The sequence below is a fragment of the Pelophylax lessonae genome, assembly GCF_965119305.1.
Source record: "Pelophylax lessonae genome assembly, chromosome: 1".
NCBI lineage: Eukaryota > Metazoa > Chordata > Amphibia > Anura > Ranidae > Pelophylax > Pelophylax lessonae.
The window spans coordinates 795,089,528-795,110,986 of NC_138768.1; the positions used below are offsets into that span (position 1 = coordinate 795,089,528).

Here is a 21,459-nt window from a genome sequence, read left to right on the forward strand (position 1 = left end):
CAGACTATTCCATGTGAGCTCTGTACAGCTAGCAACAGTAACTTGGAGCTGCCAGCCAGTGTGTGCAAACCGCAAAACTACTAAAGGTGCACAGTAAACAAATGCAGCTCAATAATCTTTATTGATTCACATCTAAAAGCTTTTATTCCAATTACCTGGTGCTGTACAATTCAGAGGTCTATTTATAAAACCTTAAACTGATATTTTGTATTGAGAAAGGTAGTGCCTGTTGTTAGTTGAACATATAAAAACACGTGTTTGCCATTGCAGAACTTTATGCTTTTTTAATAAAATCATATCTATATAAATTAGAAATAAACAGCAATTATTTTGCCAGCCCTCATAACTATTGCCTATGATGTGCTTTTATGGTGCATAAGTATGAACACAATAGAGAGGCAGCCGCTCAGGTGTGAGTAATAGGACCATCAAGAGGCGGGTGCATGTCCAGGCCGCAGTCTGATCCAAGTCAAATACAGGAAAATTGTAGACCGCACCACGACATGAAGGAACAAATGGACTTTATTGAAAAAAAAAACATTCCAAGTATGGCAGCCATCATGGACAAATGGACAAACAAGAGAAAAGTTGACACGTTTCACGAATTAGATTCGCTTAATCATAACTTGCATAAGTACTCATACAATGGGCATTAAAGCGGATGAAAAACTGGATTTTTGTCTTACCATAAAATCCTTTTCTCTGATGTTCATTGAGGGACACAGCTTCATATCTTCTTTGACAGATAGGTTATGCTGCTCTTCCTGAAAAGGGTTAACAAAGCTTAACTATGCCTATAGGGCAGTCCCAGGGGGTATACTCCCACTTCCTGCTCTAGGATCTCAGTATTGTAGCAAGCAGTGTCAGAAGAATACATAACCCAACTCCACAGAGGGGTGGGTGCTGTGTCTGTCAATGATCAGAGAATAGGATTTTACGGTAAGACAAAAATCCAGTTTTCTCTTTCGTTCATTGACGGACACAGCTTCATATCTTCGTTGACAGATGGGACGTCCGAAAGCAGTGTCAGCATGAGGGGTGGGAAAAAACACACCAATAAACAGAATTCTCAAAAAGGACTAAACTTAGCCAACCAGGTAAACCAGGAGCTCAACTAGGAACTGGAGTTCACCTATCAGAAAAAACACCCTCAGGAGACTGAAGTCTCTGCCACAGCAGCCTGCAAAACTTTGCGGCCAAAGGCAGCATCTGCAGATATGAAAATATCCACCTTGTAGAACTTGGTGAATGTGTGTACATACGACCAGGTGGCAGCTTTGCAAACCTGGACCACTGTTGCCTGATGATGGAAGGCCCAGGAAGCACTAAGCGCCCTCGTACAATGCGCCTTAACAGGGAAAAGAGGAACCTGACCCTTAATTGAATAGGCCTGCACCACCAACTGCCTGATCAATCTGGAAATGGTCGCAGCAGATGCAGCCTGCCCTTTACGAGGACCATCCGTAAGAATAAACAAGGAATCCGATTTGCGAATAGGCTCAGTCGCCATCAAGCACACCCTGATGGCCCAGACCACATCCAAAGAATGCAAGGTAATTTCTTTGGGATACTTTGGCTTAGGACAACACAATGTCTTCATTTAAGCGGAACCTTTAAGGGACGGAGCACCACTTTGTCCCTGTGAACCACCGATAAAGGCGACCAACAGGACAACGCAGCCAGCTCAGAGACCCTGCGTACAGAAGTAAAAGCCACCCAGAAAGCCACTTTCTGTGACAAGGTAAGCAGAGGAATTTCACTCATATTTTCAAAAGATGGTCTTTGAAGAACCGACAGTACCAGAATAAGATCCAACAGAGGCACCAGGGACTGTACTGGGAGGAGCCAGGTGGCAAACTTCCTGCAAAAAGGTGTGAACCAAGGAATTTGTGACCAACGCCCTTTGAAAATATTCCCAAGGCTGAAATCTGGCCCTTAATGGTGTCCAGGACCAAACGCTGATCTACACCTCTTGTAGAAACTTCAGCAGATGTGATACCGCAAAGGAACGAGGGGAAAGGGGAAAGGGAAAAGGGGAAACCCCCCCACGAGACACCAAGTAATATACGACTTCCAAACTCGATGGTAAATCTTCAGAGAAGTAGATTTCCTAGCTTTTACCGGCATAGGAATCACTGAATCCGACAACCCTCTATCCTTCAATACCTGGCTTTCAATAGCCAGGCCTTTAAAGCCAGCAACCATAAAGCAGGATGGAAGTTCAGACCTTGAGGCAAAAGATCTTCTCTGAGAGGAAGCTGCCAAGGGGCATTGGCTACCAGTCTTACCAGGCCCGCGTACCTGGCTCGACGAGGCCAGTCTGGGGCAACCAAAATCACTGGAACTCCTTTTGCCTCGATTCTGCGCAGAAGTCCCTGCAGAAGTTGCAGTGAGCGAAAGGCATAAATCAGATGATACCGGCCCCAAGGAGCCACCAGAGCATCTGCCTGTCAGGACGTGAGCCTGACGTGCAGAGGATAGCCTCTAGCTCACCGAGGGATGGAGCACAGACGAGTCACCTAGGCAGTAGATGCAGGCTAACCCGAGGTGCGGAATCAAAGTGCCAACCGGTCTTCACCAGAGCCTCTGGTGGTGAGGATGGATTTTGCTGCGTGTATAGCACCAGGTCGCGGTCCTCGGGGTTGCCCTGCCAGGAGGTGAACAGGTCCGGATCCGGTGGCAGATAAATAGACAGGGATAAGACAAAAGAGTGGTCACAAACAAGCCGAGGTCAGGGCGTGCAGCAGACAAGCGAGGTGAGGGACAAGCCAAGAGGTCAACAGGAATCAAACTGGATACAACAGGTTTCAGGTTCAGGAACACAGGAGGAGCTGCAGATCAGACAGCGAAGACACTGTGCTGCTGAGGTGCTTAAATAAGGCAGCCTGTTGCCAATTAATGAAATTAGTCTGAGCTAGGTTAACCCTTAGGTTGCAGATTCATGACAGTACTTCAGTGTGCACAGGGAGCATTCCTGACACTGCCAGAATGTCTTGAGACCTTCCGGTTGAGATGAGAGGCCAAAAGGTCAACATCGGTGTAACGGAACTGCGACCCATACTGTGCTTGTGAACTTCCATCAGTATACCGCTTCCTCCCAGTCTCGAGCATAGATATCAGATTTCCTAGCCGCCCACATACAAAGCTAACAGACAACTTAGCTTCTTCCGGAACCTTCTCCTTTATTGAACAACTAACACAGTTTATATACAGCATGGACATCCCCCTCCTGATCAGATTACCACACACAGGTCAGGGGTTGCCTGATTACATTATCATATGCAGATACAATTTTATACAGAAATAGAAATAACCTGAACTAATTATCTAGCCATCTGGACAGAAACAATATGTAAGTTCATTAACAATGGGACAGACAGGTTTAACAGAATACACATCACACCTTAATACACAGACAATAGGAAAAGACCGCCAGTGACAGACTGTCTGTCTCGGACATTGAAGTACAATACACATTATCAGAAGTGTAAACACAGAACCCATTTGACGCAATCCAAACAATATTCTCAGTGTCCATTAAGTATCTGTCTTTCACTCCCAGTGACGGTGAGTACCATCATAAATCGGGGATCCCCCACAGTTTTTGAAACCCTTCCGAGTAAAGGGACCATTCACCCGGAGACAGTGCCTGTCGACTGAGGTAGTCCACCTGCCAATTTTCCACCCCTGGAATGTGCACAGCAGAGAGGGCTGGAACAAAGCGTTCTGCCCACCTGAGAATGCCGGCCGCTTCTTTGGCCTCTAGGGCACTTTTGGTCCCTCCTTGGTGATTGATATATGGCACAGCCATGGCGTAGTTGTCATGGTCTTACCTTCTTGCTGTTCTCCTTCGTTTGACATGTGCTGGCGGCCATCTTGGTTTCTGGGTTTCTTGTAGCCTCCCACCCTGCGGCTCCTCCTTCCCACTGGGAGGAGCTGGATACCCTGCTCATATATATAGGAGGTCTGTGGCTTCAGTTCCCTGCTTGGTCCTCCTGTGTTCACATGCTACTAAGACTGCTGCTACTTCTGGTTCCTGTTCCTGGCTTCGTCTGACTACCCTGCTGGTTCCTGATCCTGGCTTCGTCTGACTACCCTGTTGGTTCCTGTTCCTGGCTTCGTCTGACTACCCTGCTGGTTCCTGATCCCTGGCTTCGCAAAGACTCTGCATCGGTTTCGCCATCCGTTTGGACTTTTGCTTTACGCTTGTTTTTCAATAAAGCTTTCTTATTTTCACTTATCTGTTGTTGTACGTCTGGTTCATGGTTCCGTGACATTAGGACCAAGCCATGAATTCTGACGGTACAGGGCCATCCTCGCTACCCACGCTGGTTGCCAGACTTGATCAGCAGGATCACCTGTTGGGTCGGTTCGCCGTGGTGTTGCAAACCCTGCTTGAACGCACGGTACCCCAGGCCACGAATTCTGACGGTGCAGGGCCATCCTCACTACCCACGCTGGTTGCCAGACTTGATCAGCAGGATCACCTGTTGGGTCAGTTCGCCGTGGCGTTGCAAACCCTGCTTGAACGCACGGTTCATTTCGCTCCCGTTGCCGATGGGTCGGTTGTCGCTCCTGGGTCCGCTCCTACTGCCGCTCCGGTTGTTGCGCCAGAGTCTACCCCGACACCTGTTGTTGCGCCTGCGGTGTTTCGGGGTATGTCCGGTTCTGCCCCCCTTCCACAGCGCTTTGGGGGAGAGCCAACTCAGTGCCGAGGTTTCCTTAACCAGGTGGGCATTTATTTCGAGTTGCTGCCACATGCCTTTCCTACTGAGAGATCAAAGGTGGGCTTCTTAATCTCGCTGCTCTCGGACAAGGCCTTGGCCTGGGCCAGCCCTTTATGGGAGAACAACAATCCGGTGGTTGCCGAGTTTTCCGGTTTTGTTGCTTCTCTTCGGAAGGTATTCGATGTGCCGGCTCGTGCTGCCTCTGCTGCGAAGCTCCTTATGTCCATCAGACAGGGTTCACGATCCGTAGCTGAATACGCCATTGAGTTTCGTACCCTGGCAGCAGAGGTGGGCTGGAATAATGAGGCTCTGGTCGCTGCTTTCTCTCATGGTCTCTCGGATGCCTTGAAGGATGAGGTTGCAGCTAAGGACCTACCAGTGGAGCTCGAGTCTCTTATTTCTTTCCTGATTTTGATTGACACCAGACTCAGGGAGAGACCTTCCTTTAAGGAGAGTCTGCGGAGGCCTCCTAACAGATTGGCGCCTACCTTTGTTGTCCCACCCGTGCCTCCCTCTCCTCCCACGCCTCCTGGGGATGACTTGTCTGGGGGTGAACCCATGCAGCTGGGGTTTGCTCGCCTGTCCGAGGGGGAGAGGGTACTCCGGAGACGCGAGGGCCGATGCATGTACTGTGGTCTCGGTGGGCATTTTCGGTTGGCATGTCCGAACCGTCCAGGGAAACGCTCGCACCTGAGATCCTGTCGGGGGCAGATCTTGGGTGGAGTCTCCTCGTCCCCGGTTTCCCGTGTTGACAAACCACTGATCACTGTTGTCCTTTCCTGGGTCGGGGGCTCGGTGACGACCCAGGCGTTGGTGGACTCTGGTGCTGGTGGTTTGTTCATTGATAGTGTGTTCGCTGCCGCCAATTCCATTCCTCTGCAGGCTCGAGGTTCTCCTCTGGCTCTTGAGGCGATAGACGGCAGACCCCTTCTGCCGCCACACGTGACTCATGAGACCCTTCCAGTGGGGTTAGCCATTGGTGCCGTCCACAGAGAGTCGGTCTGCTTCCAGGTTATTTCGTCTCCACACTACTCGGTGGTCTTGGGGTACCCCTGGCTCCAGAAGCATAATCCGATTTTCGATTGGAGATCGGCCGAGATCCTCTCGTGGTCACTGCAGTGTGGGGCTAGTTGCATCCATGGGCCTGTCAAGTTGCTGTGTACTTCCTCGGACTCTCTGTTGCCCCCTGAATACGAGGAGTACCGGGATGTATTCGATAAGGTGCGCGCGGTTGCCCTACCTCCGCACCGCCCATACGATTGTGCCATCGAGTTACAATCTGGTGCCGTTCCTCCTCGTGGCAAAGTCTATCCACTGTCGGTAGCGGAGAATGAGGCCATGGAGGAGTACGTGAGGGAGGCGCTTTCACGTGGACACATTCGCAAATCCTCGTCCCCGGCAGGGGCTGGATTTTTCTTTGTGAAAAAGAAGGGCGGTGAGTTGAGGCCTTGCATCGATTACAGGGGTCTCAAATCGCATCACGATCAAGAACGCTTACCCGATACCCTTGATTTCCGAGCTGTTCGATCGCCTTAAAGGGGCCACGGTCTTTACCAAACTCGACCTGAGGGCGGCATATAACCTCGTAAGGATCAAGGCGGGCGATGAGTGGAAGACTGCGTTTAACACCAGGACCGGTCATTATGAATCCTTGGTTATGCCCTTTGGGCTGTGCAATGCGCCCGCAGTCTTTCAGGAATTCATCAACGATGTTTTCCGTGACCTGTTGCAGCAGTGTGTGGTGGTCTACCTGGATGACATCTTGGTATATTCTGAGTCCATGGAGACCCACATTCTGGATGTCAAACGAGTGTTGCAACGGTTACGAGAGAACAAGCTGTTCGGTAAGCTTGAGTAATGCGAATTTCACCGATCCCAGGTAACCTTCTTAGGTTACATCATTTCCGCTGAGGGGTTCTCCATGGATCCTGAGAAGGTTTCGGCTGTCTTACAGTGGCCCCAGCCCAGTGGTCTTCGCTCCCTGCAGCGCTTTTTGGGCTTCGCCAATTATTATCGGAAGTTCATCAGGGACTTTTCCATGCTAGCCAAGCCTCTCACGGATCTGACCAGGAAGGGCAGTAATTCCCAGGTCTGGCCGCCCGAGGCCATCCGAGCTTTTGAGGCTCTAAAGTCCGCCTTTGTGTCGGCTCCGATTCTGTCGCATCCCAACCCTGGGTTGCCCTTTGTCCTCGAGGTGGACGCGTCTGAGACGGGAGTAGGCGCCCTTCTGTCTCAGCGTAGAACACCAGAGGGTCCTCTGCTTCCTTGTGGGTTTTACTCCCGGAAACTGTCTTCCGCGGAGTGCAACTACCAGATTGGTGACAGGGAGTTATTGGCCATCGTGCAGGCTCTTAAAGAATGGAGGCACTTGCTCGAGGGTTCGGTGGTTCCGGTCCTCATCCTGACGGACCACAAGAATCTGACCTACCTCTCTGAGGCCAAGAGATTGACACCACGTCAGGCCAGATGGGCTCTGTTCTTGTCACGTTTTAATTACGTGGTCTCCTACCTACCCGGTTCCAAGAACATCAGGGCTGATGCCTTATCACGGCAGTACTCCGACCTGTCCAGGGAGGAGTCGATTCCGACTTCGGTCATACCTCCGAATCAGATCCTGGCTGCCATTCGCACCAGCCTGACCTCTCCCCTGGGTGAGCAGATTTTGGCGGCTCAATCTGGTGCTCCCTCTGGGAGACCCAACGGCAGATGTTTTGTGCCTGAGGAGTTGCGCACTCGGTTGTTGCGAACCTACCATAACTCCAAGACCGCGGGGCATCCTGGAAAGAATCAGCTGTCCTGGGCTGTTTCACGTCTGTTCTGGTGGCCTTCCCTACGTTCCGACATCGCCGCATATGTAGCGGCATGCTCCGTTTGTGCCCAGAGTAAGTCCTCTCGGCACCTTCCGTTGGGCCTTCTGCAACCCTTAGCCACCGGGGAGCGCCCATGGTCACACCTGGGGATGGATTTCATTGTGGACCTCCCTGCATCCCGAGGCCATACGGTCATTCTCATGATTGTGGATCGGTTTTCCAAAATGTGTCACTGTGTTCCTCTCAAGAAGTTACCCTCTGCACAGGAGTTGGCCACGATTTTTGCCAGGGAGGTCTTCCGGTTGCACGGTTTGCCCAAGGAGATTGTGTCGGATCGGGGGAGTCAGTTTGTGTCCAGGTTCTGGCGCGCCTTTTGCTCCCAGTTGGGGATTCATCTCTCCTTCTCCTCGGCCTACCACCCTCAGTCCAATGGGGCCGCAGAACGTTCCAATCAGGCCTTGGAGCAATTCCTTCGTTGCTATGTCTCCGATCACCAAGACAATTGGGTTGACCTCCTGCCTTGGGCTGAGTTTGCCAGGAACACGGCGGTGAACTCTTCCTCTGGGACGTCTCCCTTCATGGCCAACTATGGGTTCCAACCTGCCGTGTTACCGGAGGTATTCTCTCCCCAGGATATTCCGGCTGTGGAGGATCACCTTTCCGTCCTACGTGCTTCTTGGGTACAGATCCAGAAGTCCCTTGAGGTCTCTGCGCAGCGCCAGAGACTCCAGGCTGATCGCAGACGAGCGCCTGCTCCTTCCTACCAGGCCGGAGACCGTGTATGGTTGTCCACCCGCAACCTCAACCTTCGAGTGCCCACTCCCAAGCTGGCGCCTCGCTTTGTTGGTCCCTTCCGAGTGCTTCGCAGGGTAAACCCGGTAGCCTATGCCCTTGCGCTTCCTCCTGGCATGCGGATCTCCAACGTGTTTCATGTCTCCCTGTTGAAGCCTCTGGTGTGTAATCGTTTCACTTCCTCGGTTCCTCGGCCTCGTCCGGTCCGAGTGGGCAATCGTGAGGAGTATGAGGTGAGCAATATCCTGGACTCACGCCTGGTCCGCGGTCGGGTGCAGTTTTTGGTTCATTGGCGTGGTTATGGTCCAGAGGAGCGTTCCTGGGTTCCCTCCGCAGATGTCCATGCTCCTGCCTTGCTCCGAGCCTTCCACGCACGCTTCCCTCAGAAACCGTTCTTTACTCCGCGGAGGAGGGGCCCTTGAGGGGGAGGTACTGTCATGGTCTTACCTTCTTGCTGTTCTCCTTCGTTTGACATGTGCTGGCGGCCATCTTGGTTTCTGGGTTTCTTGTAGCCTCCCACCCTGCGGCTCCTCCTTCCCACTGGGAGGAGCTGGATACCCTGCTCATATATATAGGAGGTCTGTGGCTTCAGTTCCCTGCTTGGTCCTCCTGTGTTCACATGCTACTAAGACTGCTGCTACTTCTGGTTCCTGTTCCTGGCTTCGTCTGACTACCCTGCTGGTTCCTGATCCTGGCTTCGTCTGACTACCCTGTTGGTTCCTGTTCCTGGCTTCGTCTGACTACCCTGCTGGTTCCTGATCCCTGGCTTCGCAAAGACTCTGCATCGGTTTCGCCATCCGTTTGGACTTTTGCTTTACGCTTGTTTTTCAATAAAGCTTTCTTATTTTCACTTATCTGTTGTTGTACGTCAGGTTCATGGTTCCGTGACAGTAGTCCAACTGAATCCTTACCGGACACCCCTGCAGACGATCCGTCCACTGGGACAGGCAAAGCCTGATTGCCCGAATTTCCAGGATGTTGATTGGCAGACTGGACTTCTCCTGAGACCAGAACCCTTGGGCTGATTCCATGCCCAGGACACCTCCCCATCTGGACAGGCTGGCGTCCGTGATAAGCATGTCCAGAACAGGGGGAGAAAGGACTTTCCTTGTTGAAGCGATGGGGAATGGAGCCACCAAATCAGAGACCCTCTCGCACCCCGACTCAAACGGATCAGATTGTCCAGAGACTGTGGACTCTTGTCCCATTTGGTTAGAATCTTCTTTTTTCAGAAGTCTGCCATGGAACTGAGCAAATGGAAAAGCCTTGAAGGTGGAAACCATCAGGCCCAGCACTGCATGCAAGTTATGAGAGACGACTGGCGATTGGACAACAGGAGCCGAATCGCATGCTGCAATTTCAAGAGTCTTGTTTCTGGGAGAAACATCCAAACTGAGGCTGAATCCAGAGTCAGCCCGATGAAGTCCAGCTTGTTGGACGGGGTCAAGGCTGACTTTTGAAAATTCAGAGTCCAGCTGAACTCCTGCAGAGATCATACCATGATGTCCAGATCTTCCTTCAGGACAGACGACGACTCCGCCCTCAGAAGAAGATAGTCCAGGTACCCCAGTACCGAGATCCCCCACTGTCTGTGTAATGCTAACACAGGGGCCAACACTTTTGTGACACCCGAGGAGCTGAGGCGAGACCAAAGAGTAACGCCACTAATTGATAACGTTCCTCGTCTATGGCAAAGCGCAGAAAATGCTGACGTTCGATATAAATTGGGATATGAAGGTAAGAGTCCTTGATATCGATGGAGGCCACAAGGTCCCACTGATGAAGGGAAGTCACAACTGTACAAATGGACTCCATTCTGAATTTCTGAACCCGCACAAATTGGTTCAGGGCCCGGAGGCCCAGGATTGGGCGAACCTTCCCCTCCTTCCTGGGGACCGAAAATAGGTTTGAATAAAACCCCTGAAAATGTTCAGACTCTGGAACTGGTACTACGAATCCTTGTGACAGTAAATCCTGCACCGCACCTAGAAGGCCTTGAAGCCGATCTGAGGACAGGAAGATTGGCTGGGGCAAAGATCAAAACTCGATCTTGTAACCGGATCAAATAAACTCAAGTACCCATTTGTCTTGAATGAACGAGGTCCATGCATCCGGAAAGAAACAAAGACATCCCCCCACTCCTAGTACAGGTGAAGGCATCCCTTCAGGTGTAGGAGGGCTTATGCACGAGACCCGAGGAGCCTGTCTTAGACTTACCAACCCAAGGTCTCTTGGAACCCCCAGCGAAGGAGCAGGAGGATTTAGAAACCTTGTCTTGCGGCCCTGTGGGAAGAAAGGTCCGCATGTGAGCCGAAAAGACAGGACCACGTTTGCGGTGAGGCTCTCTGTTTTTTGTAACCTGCGGAAGCAGGGTGCTCTTGCCCCCCGTGAGACCTTTTATAATCTCTTCCATGGAAGCTCTGAACAGGCAGTCCCCCACAAAGGGGAAATCAGTCAGCACGTTTTTGGAGGCTTGGTCTGCAGACCAGCATTTCAACCAGATCATGTGGCGCAAGGTCACCACTGTCACAAATATACCGTAACCCCTGTATCAACTGGTCCGCCAGCTACGCCAGTTCATGAGGGTGCTAACCCTCTTTCAAATCCTGGCGTAAAAGCTTCACCCACTCCATCAAGGTCTGGAAGATCAAGGTTATGGCAAACACCGGCCTCAGGATTGAGCCTGCCAAGGTAAAAAGATGGTGGACCAGAGATTTAGCCTTCCTATATGCAGCATCTTTAAAGGACGGAGAGTCCTCCACTGGTAATAACGTGACTTTATTTAACCTAGAAACCTGAGAATCCACCGCCGGTGGCACTGTCAGTTTATTTAAGAGGGACTCCTCAAAAGGATACCTCCAGCGAAACGCTTAGGTATCCCGACCATGCGTTTCGGGGACTCCCACTGACTAGCGACAATCTCGTCGAAATAGGCAGGAAAGGGGTACACCTTAGTCACCTTGGATGGTCTTCAGGTGCCAAACTGCAACGGTGCAGCGTCCGCTGTGTCCTCCCTTTTTAAAGTTTCCTGTACTGATACAATCAGTGCCTCCACAAGCTCTTTTTCTTGTGCAGATGTAGTGGAAGAGGAATCATCCTCACAGAGCACTCAAAGTGCGTGGACGCAGACCCGGCAGGGTGACTTGCGTCCGCGGTGGCCAAATCAGCATCAGAATCTGAGGAGGCAGAGGAAACAGGTGAAGGCGGAGGGCGCTTTTTACCAGGTCCCTTTCGTAAAACCATGTCCACTTTATACACCAGAGACTGCAGGACTGCCGTCATGGCCACCATTGCAGCGTGAGACCCAGATGGTCCACCCCCCCTCTGAGAGCGGGTCGGGTGCGGACGTGTTCTAGAGGCTCCATGGTACCCTAGGGCCATCAGCAAAAAAACTGTGTAAAATTCTCAGGCAAGCTGTGAACACACCCCCCCACCACTGTCTCGGGTGGCACCACAGGTCCCAGCAGCACTGCAATAGCAAATAGGCAGGGAAATACCTCCCCAGGACTCACCACCAAACGTGCTCAGCAGGGAGAGAGAGGGAGGGAGAGAGAGAGAGAGAAGGAGAAGAACACCAACACCCTGCACCACGCCGATCCGAAAGAAAGAGGAAACAACCATGCTGTCACTAGAGCCTGCCAGGCGAACACTGCTCAATGCGGCTTCAAGAAAATGTCCGCCGCATAACGCTATGGGAAACCACCAAAAAATGGCCGCTGATCTACAGGAAAATGAGTGCCAAGCTGCAGCACATGTGGCTACAAGAAAATAGCGGCGCCGCATGGCGTGCGCAGGATTCCAGGGACCCTTCAGAGGTCCATGAGGTACTGTAGTCGGCCAGGGGGGCCTATGTAAGGACCCAATGCAGGACTAAACTGCACAAAAGCAGGCATCCAGAGCCGCTCAGCATGCTCCCTCCTCCCCTCCAGCCACAGCTCACCTCTCACTCACTGAGGAATGACAGTGATTCTAAACCCCAGGTAAAAAGGTTAAAACCAACATTACTCCCTCAGGCATCCCAACGGGAATAGGGGGAGCTAATGCAGGGGGAACCCCGCTAGTGAGAGGGGGGTGCACATGGGTAGGAAGGGCACCTAGGAGACCTGCCGACCTTGGGAGGGGCCCGCATCCACTCCAAGGAAGAGGGGGGTACTACTCACCACACCTTTGGAACTGAGAGGGCACCACTCTGGGCAGGTCACCTACCCATCATGGAACGGGGGTGCGGCGGGCCAGAGGTACGCTGTGACTCAGGCCACGACCAGGTCGTGTGTGCCCTCGCAAGGTGTTTCACTCGCAAGCCAGCCCCCGTCAAGTGGGGCTATGTCGCGGCCAACCTAGCGTGGAGCTGAGGTCTGCATGCGTTTGCCGTCCAGACTGTGATGAAAAATGCCATGACATCATCCCGCTGCCTTTTAGTTGATCTTGTAATGGACTGTCGAGCTGAGTATCTAGCCTGTGTGCAAATAAACAGGGGATAGGACTGATGTGCCTTTTTACATTAAAAGTGCATTTTATTATTGGATTCTTAAAGTGGTTGTAAAGGCTGAGGTTTTTTTACCTTCTATGCATGAAGGTAAAAAAAACCTTCAGTATGCAGCTCTTCTCTCAGACCCAATATCGCTTCCTAAGCCCGATCTCGATCCAGCGATGTGCCCGAGACCCAAGGCTCTCCCGTGTCTCTACCTCATGACTGGCTAAGAGCCAGCCACAGGAGCCACTGGCTCCTGCTGCTGTCAATCACATCCAGTGAGACGGGAGTGGGGGGCTGAGCTGTGCTATCTGTGTCTTATGAACGCAAAGAGCTGGCTCGGGACCAAGCATGCACCAGTACCTACACAGCAAGCTGCTTGCTATGGTGGCACTCTGCAAGGGGGAGGGGCCAAGAACATTGGCGTGGGACCCAAGATGAGGAGGATTAGGGCTACCCTGTGCAAAACCATTACACAGAGTAGATAAGTGGAACGGGTTTGTTTTTCTTTTTTTAAAAACCTTTTTCCTTTACAATAACTTTAATAAATATTGTGGACAAAGAGCAATATATCCGTATTTAGGACAAGATGGCACTTTTTTTCACATTGGTTATTGTTTGCACATTATAAGTGCACTTTTTTATTTCTGAATTATTTAATATCACATACAGAGAGCACTATTTAGTTTTTTTTTTATTTCTACAATTTCTATGGGATTGTAAACAGCGATTGGAGTCTAAAGAAGGTCGGGGGCCTTTTCCTACCTTGGCAATTAACCCCCCAAGAGGATTAAATGTGTTTTGTCCTTTTAGAGGTCAAATGGGGAGGGGAGTGGCTTCATGTTACTGCTGGTGACTTTTGGGACTGCTCTGGTTGGTATTTATTCATTTAGCAAAGAATAAGAGCTTTAAATGAGTCCATCAGCCCCCGAGGAAGTCATTCAGATGAAACTCGTACATGTAGGGCGGGTTTCCCAGTGTCGTCATCATACTTGGACCTTTTTGAGCTATGGGGGTGCCTTGTCTGTGGCGCCAGTGTCCTCTTTCTCCAGGCATATGGGATTTCCATCTTGATGTATCCATCTGTGATCCAAATTCATATATCAGGACTGCACTCCAGAGTGGATTAGCTTACAAAAGAGCTTTTAGGCCTTTCATTAATCTTGGGGGTCAGTTGTGATGGTGAGCCACTCTCCTATGGGAAAAACCACTGGGTGTTTTTGATTTCTATCTTATCAGCACATCAATGGCAGAAAGATTTTTATTTGCATTTTAGGTGTCTATTCATGGGTTTATAGATATTTTATGGGCTATTTTTTATCATGATGGCCGTTTTGTATATTTTCTGGAATGATATTTACATGTTTATATTTGCGTGGGTTTAAATAGGTGCTCCTTTGCTTTTGATTTTACTTATTCACTTAGTCCTCTAGGACAGGCAATAGCTGAGGCAATACCAACCTCTCTGAACCCAGAAGGATTCCACAGCTAACTTCTACCATAAAGGAGTCTGGAAAGTGCCCTGTGCATGACGCAGTATTCCAAAAGCCAGGCTGAAGATGACAGTACTAGAAAACTGCAATTGGAGAGAGAATCTTCTAGCAGCAATGTTGGGAAAAAAAAAAGTAAAGGTTCTAGCGTAAAATTGGTCCTAAAGTGATTCCGGGGTACCAGGCAGGGGTGCCCGCTATCCCCATTATTGTTTGCCCTGGCTATTGAGCCCTTGGCTGCGCAGATCCGCCTGTGTACGGATGTTGCGGCCTTTGTGATCGATGGCTTGGAAGAAAAAGTCTCCCTGTACGCGGATATGTTGATCTATTAAGCGGATCCATATCAATCCCTCCCCACTCTGTTAACTATTATTGCACGATTTGGTCACTTTTCTGGTTTCTGGGTGAATTGGAGTAAGTCTACTCTGTTTCCCCTGGATCCCCAGGTTATGCCCCCCTCTCTCGCATCTTGTCCTCTGCAGGTGGTGAATCGGTTTCGATACTTGGGTATTGAGATTCAACTTCCCTTGTCTCGTTTCCTTCCGAACAACCTGGATCCCCTGGTCGCTCACCTCAAGTCCTCTTTGCAACTTTGGTCTAAGCTTCCACTTACAGTCTGAGGTAGGATTAATATATTTAAAATTATTTTTCTTCCCTGCTTTTTATACGTGTTGAGTCACTCCCCGATTTATGTTACCAAACGTCGCTTCCAGGTCATTGACTCGCTCCTCACCTCTTTTATCTGGGGGGGCTGGGCGGCGCGTGTGGCCAGGGACGCCCTGCAGTTGCCGGTGGTTGCGGGAGGACTTGCGGCGCCCAACCTGCGCCTTTATTATTTAGCCTCCCAGTTGGCTCACGCACATTGGTGGTTCCACCCCGAGGACAATCATGCTGCAGCGGCCTTGGAGGCGGCTATTCTTACCTCCTTCGAATCTTTACAAAATTTACTGCACCGAAGATCCACCATGGGCAGACCGAATACTGCTATTATCTCTGTCATTCCACAAATTTTTGCGGCTACCACCCTGGGCGACACTGACCCTCCGGGACTGTGTTCCCCCAATGCCCCCCTTTGGCACAATCCTCGGCTGCGGGAGTTTTTTGGTCGGGACGACGGTCTTTTTTGGGCCCGCCTCGGTGTAAAATCCGTTTCCCACTTGTATGTCCGGGGAACCTTTCGGTCCTTTGCGGACATGCAATCTACCTTTGACCTACCCTCTACAGCCCATTTTCGCTACTTACAATTGAGACATACGGCGGCCGCACAGTTTGGCCTCCGGGAGGTCTCATTGGAACCATCCCCCTTGGAGTATCTCCTTTCTGATTCTTCGCATGAGAAGTTGGTCTCTACATACTACTCTAGGCTTTTACATTCTAAATCCAAACGCCTGGCTGTGGTTGAGTCCCAGTGGCGGGAGAACGTCCCGGACTTGACGGAGGAGGTGTGGCACGATGTCCTTCCTGAACAAATCCGGTTGAGATTTCCTCCAGGGATAGGGTTATACAGCTGAAATTCCTTTATAGAGCATACTATACACCTCAGTTCCTTCATAAAATAGGTAAATTGTCCTCCCCCCTCTGTTCCAAGTGTACTGTCGATGAAGGGTCCTTTTTTCACATGTTTTGGGATTGTCCCCCTATCCGTGCCTTTTGGTCGGGGGTCACGGCTTTTATAACTACTATCTCTCAGTTGTCTAATGTTTGTAGCCCCCTTCGTTGTTTACTAGGGTATGTGGATGATGAGGATGCCCCCGCTCGCACAAAACTATTTTTACGTTTGACCTGCTTTTATGCTAGGAAAGCTATTGCTCTCCGCTGGAAATCTTCCACACCCCCTGACGTTCCATTTTGGATCTCTATTGTTAATCAGGCTCTGCCTTTGTATAAAATGACGTATGAGGCCAGAGGCTGTCCGAAAAAGTTCCGGAAGATCTGGTCTTTTTGGGTAGACTCAGACCAAACTACCTCCTCGATATCTGATCCTACCTAAGTGATGTCTGATACACCTTATTTTATTGTGAATACAGTGATATGCTATCTATGTTATTGCTCTGTCCCCCCTTGCGGGATCTTTAGTATGTTCCTTTTGACAAGAAAACTGTATGATGTATATACTGCTTCTGTTGTGGCATTTGATTTGCGGAGAAGCCCCATGTGTTTATGGGTCTCTTCTATTTTATATTGTATTGCATTTTTTTTTTTTGGTTTGTTGTGTTTGTTTGTTCAATAAAAATACCTTTACAAAAAAAAAAAAAAAAAAATAACAAATGGGTTTTATACTTACCTGCTCTGTGAAATTCCCCGTGCAGCCCTGAACCTCCTCTCTTCATGAAGGCTTGATCCTGAGCCTTGCTGCCTCCGTCCATAGACAATGTGCTTTAGTATCATTTGAACACAGCAGAGCTGTTGAAGAGACGTCCATCCCCCTAAGCCACTAGCAAAAAACGTAGGCATATGGTTAAGGGAAGGGGGTCACCCTGACTGGACTACAGTTTTTCATTTGCCTGTGTCCGAACCTCTATAATCTGAATGTTTAAGAGTCCCTGTGCCTCTCAACTGAAAATAAATAATTTTTGCTCTAAAGCACACAGAAAAAAAACAAAAAAAAAAACCTAGATTTTCTGTATTCGCAGCAGTTCAGCTATCAGTCTCACAGAAGTACCGGTTAAACTCTTCTCACTAATGGGATTCTGATTAGCAGAACTTGCAGCCACCCACAACAGTACTCAAAAATATATTCCCATTACAGGTCAGGATGCAAGTGGACATTTGTAATAAATCAGAAATTAAATGAAGCTGTCCTGAAGTACACAACATTCAATTTCCAATGATAATAATCATTCTTACTGGCTCTGGGACAGATCACATGGAAAGTACCTAGAAATAATTGGAAAATGGGGTTGATTTACTAAAAACTGGAGAGTACAAAATCTGGTCCAGCTCTGCATAGAAACCAATCAGTTTCCAGGTTTATTTTGTCAAAGCCTAATTGAACAAGCTGAAGTTATGAGCTGATTGGCTAATATGCATAGCTACATCAGATTTTGCACTCTCCAGTTTTAGTAAATCAACCCCAATGTATCCATGCAAACATGTAATCTTTGGGCAAATATGTAACCATTCACCACAATGCTGAAAAGTAGAGGTAGGGAAGGTAGACACTATACCTAGCTTTTTGAAAATTACATTTTGGATTTTTGTCTTACCGTAAAATTATTTTGTCTGATGTTTGACGGATACAGCTCCATATCTTCTTGACCGATGGGTTTATGCTGTTCTTCATAGGAGTAGGACACTAGGCAACGAAAAAAAAAATATATAATTTCAACCACGCCTATAGGGCAGTCCCGGGGGGTATACTCCCACTTCCTACTATAGGACTTCAGTTTTGTAACAAGCAATGTCAGAAGAACATAAAACCCAACTCAATAGAGGGGTGGGTGATGTATCTGTCAATGAACATCAGAGAAAATAATTTTACGGTAAGTCAAAAATCCAGTTCTCTTTCGTTCATTGACAGACACCGCTTAATATCTTCTTTATCGATGAGACATCCCAAAGCAGTGTCAATATGAGGGGCGGGAATAACACAGCAAATAAAAACACTTCCCAAAGGCTAAACATAGCCAACCAGGCAAAACAAGAGCTTAACCAGGAACAACTGGAGCTCATATGACAAAAATAACAAATACACCCTAAAAGAGGACTAAATCTCTCCAACAGCGGCCTACAAAACCTTGCAGCCAAAAGAAGCATCCGCAGATGCCAACACATCCACCTTAAAACATTTTGTGAAAGTGTGCACAAACGACCATGTGGCTGCCTTGCATATCTGCTACACTGATGCCTGATGACGGAAGGAGGCACCAAGTACCCTCATAGAATGCACCTTACCAGGGAAAGTTGGATTCTGACCGTTAATGGAATAGGCCTGCACCACCGTCTGTCTGATCCATCTGGAAATGAACGCAGCAGATGTGGCTATCTCCTTATGGCGTCCATCCGTAAGGACAAACAGAGAATCTGATTTCTGGAATCACTCAGTCGCTGCCAGGTACACCCTGATTGCCCAAACCCCATTCAAAGAATGTAAAGCAATCTCTTTAGAATGCTTAGGCTTAAGACACAGAGAAGGCAACACAATGTCTTCATTTAAAATTTAAACCGGAGACAACTTTAAGAAGGAACGACTGACAGGTACGAAGCACCACCTTGTTTCTGTGAACCACCAGGTAAGGTGAACCACAGGACAACGCAGCCAGCTTCGACACCCTGAGCACAGAAGTAATAGCCTTTGTCAAAGTGAGCAGAGGAATCTCACAAATATTTTCAAAGGGCGGTTTCTGACGAACCGACAGCACCAAACAGAGGTCCCACCAAGGCAACGGAGACCTCCCCTGCCAGGTGGCGGAACCCCTGAACAAAGGTTTGAACTAAGGAATTTGAGGCCAACGGGCATTGAAAGAAAATCGCCAGGGCCGATATCTGGCCTTTGATGGTACCCAAGTCCAAACGCTGATGTACACCTCTTTGGAGAAACTCCAAGACAATAGACACGAGAAGGAATGGAGGGGAACCACCCCCCCCCCCCCCCGAGACTCACACCAAGTAATGTATGCCCTCCAGACTCAATGATAAATCTTCCTAGAAGTAGATTTTCTAGCTTTTAACAATGTAGGAATCACCGATTCAGGCACCCTTCTATACTTCAACACCTGGCTTTCAATAGCCAAGCCATCAAAGCCAGCAACTGTAAAGCAGAATGGAAGATCAGTCCTTGAGTTAACAGATCTTCTCTGAGAGGAAGTCTCCAAGGGACATTGGCAACCAGCCGTACTAGGTCTGCGTACCAGGACCTGCAAGGCCACTAGAATGACCGGAATCCTTTCTGCCTCGATCCTTCGCAGAAGTGTCGGCAGAAGAGTCAGCGGAGGAAATGCGTACAGACGTTATTGGCTCCAAGGAGCTACAAGAGCGTTCGTGGCATCGGCCAGAGGATCCTGAGACCTAGCTACGAACCTCTGCACCTTCCTGTTGAGACGAGAGGCCAACAGGTCCACATCGGGAGTCCCCCACCTGAGGCAGAGTTGATGAAACACCTCCTGGTAAAGAGATCATTCTCCCTGATCCAACTAGTGTCGACTGAGGTAATCCGCCTGCCAATTTCTCACCCCTGGAATATACACGGCAGAGATGGCTGGAACAAAACGTTCTGCCCATCTTAGAATGCCAGCTACTTCCCGGGCCGCTAAGTCACTTTTGGTGCCCCCTTGATTATTGACATACGCTACGCCCGTGGCATTGTCCAATTGAATCCTCACTGGGCGCACCTGCATACTATCTGTACAATGAATTAGGCAAAGCCTGATCGCCTGATTTTCCAGGATATTGATCGGCAGACTGGACTCCTCCCGAGTCCAAACCCCCTGAGCCGGATCCGTACCCAAGACACCTCCCCATCCAGAGAGGCTGGCATCTGTTGTGCCCACGATCCAGTACAGGGAAAGAAGGGATTTTCCCTGTCGAAGCGCTGGAGAGCGGACCTGCCAGATCAGCGATCCCCTCGTTCTCCGGCACAACAGGATTAAATTGTCTAGAGCCTGTGGATTCTTGTTCAATTTGACAGGGATCTCCTTCTGTAGAGACCTGGTGTGGAACTGAGCAAATGGAACCGCCTTGAAGGTGGGGACCATCAGGCCCAGCACTTGCATGCAAGTCCCGAGGGATGATCGCGAGTTGGACAACAGGAGCCATGTCGCATTCTGCAACTTCTTCAGTTTCACTTCTGGAAGAAACACCTGGGCTAAGGCGGTGTCCAGGGTCAGGCCCAGATAGTCCAGTTTTGTGGATGGAACCAGAACAGATTTTTGGAAATTCAGTTTCTATCCAAACTCTTGCAAAGATCGCACCAAAATGTTCAGATTGTCTTTCAGGGCATTTAGAGACTCTGCTCACAGAAGGAGATCGTCCAGGTACCCCAGCACCGCAATCCCCTTCTGCCTCAGTAAAGCCAACACCGGGGCCAACACTTTTGTAAACACCCGAGGAGCCGAGGCAAGGCCAAAGGGTAATGCCAGGAATTGATAGTGCTCCTCGCCCATGGTAAAGCGAAGGAGACTCTGATGCCCGACATATATTGGGATATGAAGGCAAGTGTCCTTGATATCAATAAAGGCAAGGAAATCCTTTCTAAGAAGGGATGCCACCACTGTGCAAATGGATTCCATTTGAAATTTCTGAACCCGGACAAAGCAGTTCAAAGCCTTGAGATCCAGAATTGGACAGACCTTGCCTTCCTTCCTGGAAACAGTAAACAGGTTTGAAAAAAACCCCTGAAAGCATTCCGATTCCGGAACCGGTAAAATTTCCCCCCAGTGAGAGCAGATCCTGTACCACCCCAAGAAGACCTTGTAGATGATCTGAGCACAAATGCAGATTGAAAGGAAAGAACCTTGCCGGAGGCAAGAACCCAAACTCGATCTTGTACCCAGAACGAATCAACTCATGGACTTACTTGTCTTGAATCCAGGAGGTCCACAGATCTGGAAAGAAGAGAAGACGTCCCCCCACCCCAAGTACGAGTGAGGGCGCCCCTTCAGGCAGAAGCGAGCTTGTCTGCGGTCCCGGAGGGGCCCGCTCTTGACTTGCACGACCAGGGCCTCTTGGAAACCGCTGCAGGGTTACGGGTGGATTTTGATCCCTGGTCCTTAGATCCCAAAGAACGAAATGCTTGCAACAAGTATCTCTACTCCTGGCAGACTGCGAAAGCAGAGTACTCTTACCTCCTATAAGACCCCTAATTATCTCCTCCATGGAAGCGCCAAACAAGCTGTCTCCTACAAAGGGGAGATCAGTCAATACCTTCTTGGAAGCCTGGTCCGCAGACCTGTATTTCAGCCGCATAATGCGGCACAGAGTCACCGTCGTCACGGACACCTTGCAGGCTAAGGGGGATGCATCCAGAGAGGCATCACAGATATATTGCAGCCCCTGGACCAACTGGTCCGCCAGCTCTGCCAGGTCAGAAGGAGGTTGTTCACCTTCCAAATCCTGGTGCAGGAGCTTAGCCCATTCTGGTAATGTCTGTGAAACCAAGGTTATGGAAAACACTGGCTGCAGAATTGAACTGGCTATGGTGAAAAGGTATCGTACCAGATATTCAGCTCTCT

The 21,459-nt window shown here is 49.6% G+C and overlaps 1 protein-coding gene across 7 annotated transcripts in view; it reads right to left on the minus strand.

Moving 5' to 3' along the window:
- Positions 1-21,459, minus strand: part of JAKMIP1 (janus kinase and microtubule interacting protein 1) — a 292,916-nt gene that overhangs the window by 101,404 nt on the left and 170,053 nt on the right. The window lies entirely within an intron of this gene.